This window comes from Mixophyes fleayi, chromosome 6 (genome assembly GCF_038048845.1).
Source record: "Mixophyes fleayi isolate aMixFle1 chromosome 6, aMixFle1.hap1, whole genome shotgun sequence".
Taxonomy (NCBI): domain Eukaryota; kingdom Metazoa; phylum Chordata; class Amphibia; order Anura; family Limnodynastidae; genus Mixophyes; species Mixophyes fleayi.
Genome location: NC_134407.1, coordinates 196,494,467 through 196,502,934, shown reverse-complemented (window position 1 = coordinate 196,502,934; position 8,468 = coordinate 196,494,467).

The following is an 8,468-nucleotide window of genomic DNA, read 5'->3' as shown; positions in this document are numbered from 1 at the left end:
CGTAGAACAGTGGCGTCATGATGCATGATAATGTCAAAGGGCAATCCTGCCTGTCCCCACTAAATTACATGAAACAAAAAGGTGCAGGATATTCTACATGATCACCTCTAGGATCACAGACAACATAAGCACTACACTACGAAGAACATCAAAAGCTGATCCATACAGATGTGCACGAAACAAAAAGAAGAGGAAAAAGTGGGTACATTCTTTTCAGAAGACCTTCAGCTTTATAACAGGTTATGGCATTCCTTGTTATGTAAACATAAACGTTTATTTGGTAGATCTATGAAATATATGACTTTTTCCCCATTATTATGCTAGCTTCCTGAAAGCGTCATGCATTCTATTCTTGGCATATTAAGGTAAGTAGTCTGTAGTTTGATGTCTAGTTTCTTATGTAGTGTGCATTATTGGCCTACCCATATCCTAGATAAATATTTTGGGACTGATGTAGAGTTGCTCGTAATTGCAGGCCAAATTTCAGACTTGAAATTCATGCACAAAGAAGAGACGGAATTGCGAGTATTGTCATAAGATCGGGTTTGGATAGCGCCTCCTAGGGTTTAGACGGCTGCACTTCACAAACTTCAGCCAGATAAATCGCACCAATCCAGTGTTTTGGTCCAAAAAGCCTCCACTACATTTATTCTCCAGGCATCAAAATAAACAGAATCATAAGTTCGTCTGGTTTCTAACTTTAACACATAGGAACTCCCTCTCTAAAGTGAGGAACCTAGTGTCCCACACACATACCTAACAACAGAACTTACAGATCACACAATGCAGTATCTCTCAGGAGCCATCTCACCTCCTCCCCAGGTATTGAGAGAGTGAATTAACTGACTAGCAGCATTTTAAACAGCACCTCATCTGGTGCAACTCTTGATTACTAGCAACTTGCTAGCATGTTGGAAAACTGGAAATGAGCTTTCTGAAAAGAGCCCGCCCTTCTCTCTTCATTCATACCCCAGGGACCCTTATACCAGCTCTTCCTATAGCCGAACACACTCGCAAGCTTTTTCCCCACACACGCACACACACACAATCTCCCTGGGGTTTTTAAAACACAAAAAACAGAAATTCAGGACTTATATACCTGTCATTTACTACTTTCCCAGTGATTCTGTCACAATATATTCAAAATTGCAACTATTTTAAGAATGATTGTAGGTCTGCCAAAGTAGCGTATCCACCTGGTCTGTGCCCAGTACATGTCACAGGCACTAGTGACTGGCATAGTACTCGCTCTGTATCGGCTCCTTTATGCATCCTAATTGCAAACTAGTAAAGTGAATCAAAATGTGCCTTATGTATATAAAGTGCTGATTTTATTAGGAAACCGTGGATGTATAACCATAATGTTGCCATTTTGGAAGGTAGATCTTAGTTGCCTACTCTCCTGGAATGTCTGGGAGACTCCCGAATTTTTGGAAACTCCTGGGTGAGCAGGTCAACATGCTCGCTTTGTTGGTGAAGTGGGGGGGGGCTAATCGTGGCATCCTGGCTCCGCCCACTTCTATAATAGGCCAAAATTGGTATTGTATAGCAGGGGGTGGGGCCTAATGACACGATTATTGTGGCCACACCCCCAAGACACTGGCAACTTGACAACTTTTGATCTCCTGCAGGAGTGATTTCCAAAGTTGGCAAGTATGAGGTAAATTGCTACCAGACCTGCTACCGCAAGATGTTTCTTGGTAGAGTTTAGCAAGAAATAGAACACAATATCACACACGAATGTGTATAGTTCACTCTTGAAATTTTAATAGAAAAACACATTTTTTATTATTTTGGGCAGATTTCCTTGTTGTGTTAGGTGTTCTAAAGAAACCAATTCTATTTTTGGAAAATACAAAGTCTCTGAAACTCCACCCCCGCCCCCCCTCCAAAAAACCCCCAAAAAACAAGCGATGATTTGTGTGAGTACTACATAGGAAATAGACTTAACAGTGATGTTGTAATGTGACCAGCCCAGAACGTACCAAACTAGGCTGATCACAGGGGTGAAAAAAGCCATCCTGCAGTAAAGGGGTTAATAGTCCTTCAAAGGGAAGATGATGAATTTTGTCTGCTTAAAAATCGGGCAAAATAATTAGCTGAACCATTCTGAATTCTAAACCATAAATTCTGAACCATTCTAAATTGTTTGTGTTTTCCTTCTTTGGTTGACCGATTGTAACCAGAAGGCAATGCCACTTTCAGACAATGCTGTTGCCCATACAGATTTGTTTGCTCCCATTACCCTTAGATATACAACAACAGGTCTGCTGCACAGGTGCAATTATAGCCAATGCAGAGGCCTAAAATGATCTTTTGTAGTATCTGATCTAAATAACCCTATCTGCCTGGGCAATAGAATTCTCTGAAGACGGAGTTCTCCTTTAACATCATTGTCATCCCTAGATGCCAACAGTGAACCCATATAACAATCTGCATCTCCAAACAAAACTTGGGACGAGGATGCTGTTGAAAAAGGTCACACGTTTCAACGCCTTCACAATGAAGAATTAATAAAATAATTAGTATTTCTTTTTTTTTTTTGGTGTAATCTTTCTATATATTGTTCTTTTGTTGAGAGTGAACGCCCTGCCTTGAGCCACTCTTACTTATTGTCTGTGTTTTCTTATTCCTTTATGCAGTGCTGCTGATAGTAAGTGCACAGATGGTCAGAACTGGTGATGCAGGAGAGGAGATTAAGCTTGGCACAAAGTCTTCTCACCTGCAATTGACCTGGCACACACTTTAAAAACAGAGCTGTCATTCTGCCAGTGCTGAGTGATAGGGCCACTGCTGTTTTAACTGTGTGACATCACGCAGACCTGCTGTCCTAGAGTTGGAACACAGATAAACAAATGACTATGACAGTCTTGCTACAAACTCCTGAAATTCTGCACATTTTTTTTACACGGTTTTCTATAATGGCTGAATTCACTGGATATTGAAACATGATACATGAATATGTGTTCACTGGAGCTAATTGTGCCACAGGGGGCAAACTCTTTTTAACTGGTGGGTACAAAATGAATATAGAAAGAATGGCGGCGTTATTCTAAAAATATATAAAAGAATGTTGCGCTGACCCATCTCTTGTTTTGCTAAATAAGACCCATTATTTTTGAACGTTTAACACATGGCAACCAGGGGAGGGCTGGCAAATTTTAGCCTGGGGAGCAAGGCTCGTCTCCGCAGCGTATTCTGAACATTTTAAAGGAAAAAAATGCAGGTGGCCCAGTGATCCAGCCCAAGGTAGCCAGCTCAATGTGGGACCGGCCCGGGGGGGCAGATGCCCCCCAGCTCAGCCTGCCCCCAATGGCAACCACGCAGATTTTAGCTTTCAGTAGCTTGCCTACACTAGAAAAACTGCTACATTGCTACAAAAACCAACACTCTCAAGCAGTCTTCATAAAACAGAGGTCTTGTTAAATAGACCTTTTAATCCAGCTGTGGGCAACAGGCTGCCCACCGAGCCTTAACCTGCTGCCCCCCTTCCCCATCCAACTGCTCCTAATTTTATTAGAGCGGACATCCGACTTCCGCGTCTCGTGACCTCCTCTGCACAGTGCAGGGAAGTCACATGACATTGCTTACGGCGGAGGGAGTGCTCTGTGCTCTCCAATCTTCCTCTGTGCGGCCTGTTTGAAGGCTGGAGGGGCAACACATGTGGCCCGCCATCTCTTTCACATTGCCCCTCTGCCTTAAACTGTGGTCCTGGGAGACAACATGTCTCTGAAATATTCACATCCCACTGTGCAAGGAGACACAACATGCAGGTGACCCCAAGGGGTGTATTTACTAAACAGCGGGTTTGAAAAAGTGGAGATGTTGCCTATAGCAATTAAGCCGATTCTGGCTGTCATTTTGTAGAATGTACTAAACAATTGATAACTAGAATCTGATTGGTTGCTACAGGCAACATCTCCACTTTTTGAAACCCACAGTTTAGTAAACATGTCTCCAAATATTCTTATTTGAGGCCTTTTGATGTAGATTTACCCTAGCCTTGGGGGGGCACTGGTAGTCAATCAGTTTACCTGTTTAAAACAATTTATATTGAGGTAAGTAGTCCATTATATTTTTTTTCAATCCTTCCTGGCTACTTCACAACAATATTGTTTATAGAAATTTGACTCTTGTCAGCTAAGCAATCTGTACTACTATGGGACGACCTGCGGGTATCTGTACGGATTGTTTATGGATTTTGGCACTGTACGTTCTAAAATCTAACATAAACCAGTATCACAAAATGTTGCATCCTTGTAATTGTTATCCTAAATATACATTAACAGCCATTCCAGTTGGATCACTGTTAGGAGGAACTGACCCATCTTGTATAATGATCCCTATTTAAATGACACTCTTAATATCATTAGCGGACTACGAGTAAGAGACAGTCAACTTGGTGATATGATTCAGTCTCTTGAATATAAGTTTTGTATTTGTACATTTCACCCAATCAGTGATACATCTTGTCCCACACAGAAAACATATCCAGTCATTACAAATAATAATCACAACATCTAGTTTGACATTTATTTGACACAGAGAGGTAGAATGTAGTAACCTTTGGTAGACATGGAGAATGTTAGGATAAGCAATCCTTCTAAGACAGCAGTTTTGGAATGCCCATGTCTGTCCTATTGATGGCTTTGGTTTTAGTGACTATTTTGGAACTCAAGCTTACCGGGAAGACTTTTCATCATCATCATCATCATCATCAGTAGCTATTTATATAGCACCATTAACTCTGCAGCGCTGTACAGAGAACTCACATCATCTCCCTGCCCCATTGGAGCTTACAGTCTATATTCCCTAATATACACACACGGAGACAGTGACAGACACAGACTAGGGTCAATTTTGATAGCTGCCAATTAACCTACTAGTATGTTTTGTAGTGTGGGAGGAAACCGGAGCACCCGGAGGAAACCCACGCAAACACAGGGAGAATATACAAACTCCACACAGAAGAAGCCATGATCGGGAATTGAACTCATGACCCCAGTGCTGTGAGGCAGAAGCGCTAACCTTGATATTTTACTCTGGGCACAAGAAAACCCTCTGGTAGGAGTTCACAATGAGATGTTCGCTGTTATCTTTAAATAAGAGTTGGAAACATTTACGTTTTTTTCCTCATCTTATAAATTTAGATATTTATTTAAATCATTTGAATAAGTGATTGTTAGAGATGTATTAATAGTACCCAACCTCATTTATGCATTGCATATATAATTGTGTTTATGCGGTTTTAAATGCCTTGTCCGCCCCTGTCACACAAGTGTTCTGTGATGATTCATCGGGGGGTGTGGATAAGGCAGTGTGGCCGTGTATGCTTATAGGATTGTGATATGTCTTTGTATTACACTAATGATTAAGACCAGTTTATCTTGAGGTGATTTTATTCCTGTACAATTGCTTTTTTTCATAATGGGGTATTTTTATTTATTTGTTATATAAAATTGCAAAACATTAGCGTAAATAAACCAATGTGCGGCATAAATGAAAAATAACATTTGAGAAGTACTAATGTGTGGAGATCACATGACCGCTCTGATGAAATGCAGGCGCATTAACATTTGTCACTGAGTGTGATAGGTCTGCAGGTGGGTACAGAATTAGGTACAATATGATAATATTAATTTTGGGATACGCATGGCTGGTCATTTTCCCACGCAGTGGTGGCAGGTTTGGGGATCTGCTGCCATCCTGTCCTGGTATAATAACTTTGGCTTGTGTAGATAGGTCGAATATGTGCTTAAAAATGTGCTTATTTATGTTCTCTTCCAAACATGCATATCCTGGGGCACCATGGGGGGCTGCCACCACTGTGCCAAAATATGCCTGTAAAGGCTCTGCATTTAGGGCATTCAGAATTGTTTCACCTGTACATGTTAAATAGCCCAAGAGGGATGTAATAAACTCGGTGGAGTATATATAGGTGTATTTGTTGGTATCTCTGGTATAAGGTCCTTTGTTCCCTCTAGCATCAAACTCCCGTTGTCATCTGAAATAAGTCCTATGTTGTTTTCCCATTCTGGTTTAAGGGTGTTGAGGCCTTCTGGGGACATCTATGAAAGGAGACAAGCGTAGAGATTGTTTTCTGGTACCCATATTTTGCATAATGTCTTTAAGAGGAGTGGCATTGAGTTGAGGTGGGTCATCTCTGAACTGGGCACCAAGGGGCACAACGTAATTGTAGATATCTATAAAGTGAAGTATTTGGGATTGTGAATTCTAGCCGTCACCACTCAAATTATTCTAGATCATTATTAGTGTATAATTGGTCAAGGGAAAAAAATTCCAAACTTGACCCATATATTTTCACTATTTCGTTTGACCAGCTCAGAGAAATCTGTCATTGTACCAGAGTGGGGTATCTGGGTCAACGTCTGTGCCGGTGCACAGCATTCTGAATTTCGAATGCTTGTCTGATAATTGGAACAGACTTTTTCTGTAGTGGATTTAATGGGTTCCCTGTTTGCTCACACAGAAGGTTTGTCGGGGTAGTCCTAGGGGGTCACGCAGCCGGGCAAGTCAGCTGTATGGCAAAATGGTACCATCTAAGGTTGGGAAAGGCCTTGTGTCTACGATGTGTGTTTGTTTTCATTCTAGCCCTTCTCTCCCCCCACACTAACTATAAAATATATTTCTTTATGTTTTAGAAGACTCAGTTTGGCCTTTATCAGGGAGTCTTGTAGGGGGTAAAAATATATAATCAAAATGATCATTCAATCGATTCTCCCAGTTACAGTGATTTAAAGCTTTTACCTGCAGTGGGATTTCCTTTTAAATTATTCAGTTATTGGGTTTATATTAAGTGTTCTATATTTTGATACATTGCTGGTCACCCCTCTCATACAGCTGCCTTTAATATGGACTCTAGGTAATAAAGATGTAATATTTGATTCTATAAATATACCACTCCCAGGATTGGTAGTTCTACCAATCAGTTAACTAACGTACAGTTTGACAAATATTTTACTGAGTATAAAGATTTTGAGTATATGAATGTTCTTGCTGATGTAGAAAAGCTGGTGTTGTAGTAGCTGCGAGTACGTGCATTCCTTCTTCACTTAGTTTTGTCTGTTCTCTTGGAGATCCATTTGTATTGGTGTTATTTTTTTAAATGTAATGGTAGGAATATATTGCTACATCATAATTAGTGCAAGTTGGGGATATTTTTTGTTTTTGTTTTTAGATTTCCATTATATGTTCGTTAGTATATTTTTCAAATTGGCCCTGCATAGAAATTGATCCACCAATACTTGTTTGCAAACACTATGACAGCAAAGGAAGGCATTTCTGGGGGTAAATGTATCAAGCTGAGAGTTTCTAGCTAATCAGATTCTAGCTATCATATATTTAGTACATTCTACAAAATGATAGCTAGAATCTGACTGGTTGCTATAGGCAACATTTCCTTTTTTCAAACCTGCCTGAAAACTCTCGGCTTGATACATTTACCTCCTGGTGACTACAGATTATTTAAAGGGATCTTACTTAACAAATATTTGAGATGTATTTTTCCCCAGGAAACACCCCTAAATATTATTCCTCTTCTCCCTTGTTTATCTTATTTTAATAATTTTGCTACAAAATTAAATCTAGTCTATGAACTGCTCCACAATTGTAGGCTCATTAATGCATTTTTATTATGATTAATATTATTATCGATGATTAGTAAGGTGCCCCAATGCTCCACAGTGCCAGACAGTGGAGAAACAGTACATACATAAAACGTACATACATGGTTGACAAAATAAATGCAGACATGAAATCACAGTGTAGGGAGGGCCCTGCTCATGAGAGAGCTTACATACAAAGTGGAAGAGGGCACAGCTGAAATAAGAGGAGTGAGTGTGGCTCAGAGTGGAGATTGGGACAGTTCTGAGGGTGTATTAGTGTGCTTAGTACAGATGGGAGTAGCATAAGCTCAAATAGATGGGGTTTAGAGATTATCTAATGACTTGAAGGCTGTGGAAGAGTCTGATCAGATGTGGTATGATAGTGAATTCCATAAATGGGTAGTGGCACGGGAGAAGTCTTGTAGGCGGGAGTGAGCGGTGGGCAGCACTGTGGCTTAGTGGTTAGCACTTCTGCCTCACAGCGCTGGGGTCATGAGTTCAATTCCCAACCATGGTCTTATCTGTGTGGAGTTTGTATGTTCTCCCTGTGTTTGTGTGGGTTTCCTCCGGGTGCTCCGGTTTCTTCCCACACTCCAAAACATACTGGTAGGTTAATTGGCTACTATCAAATTGACTCTAGTCTCTGTGTGAGTGTGTTAGGGAATTTAGACTGTAAGCTCCAATGGGGCAGGGACTGATGTGAATGAGTTCTCTGTACAGCGCTGTGGAATCAGTGGCGCTATATAAATAAATCGTGATGATGATGAGTATCAGAAGCGAGATCTTAGTAGATCTAAGCAGGGCTGCCAAGAGGAATTCAGGGCCCCGGTACAATAAATTTAT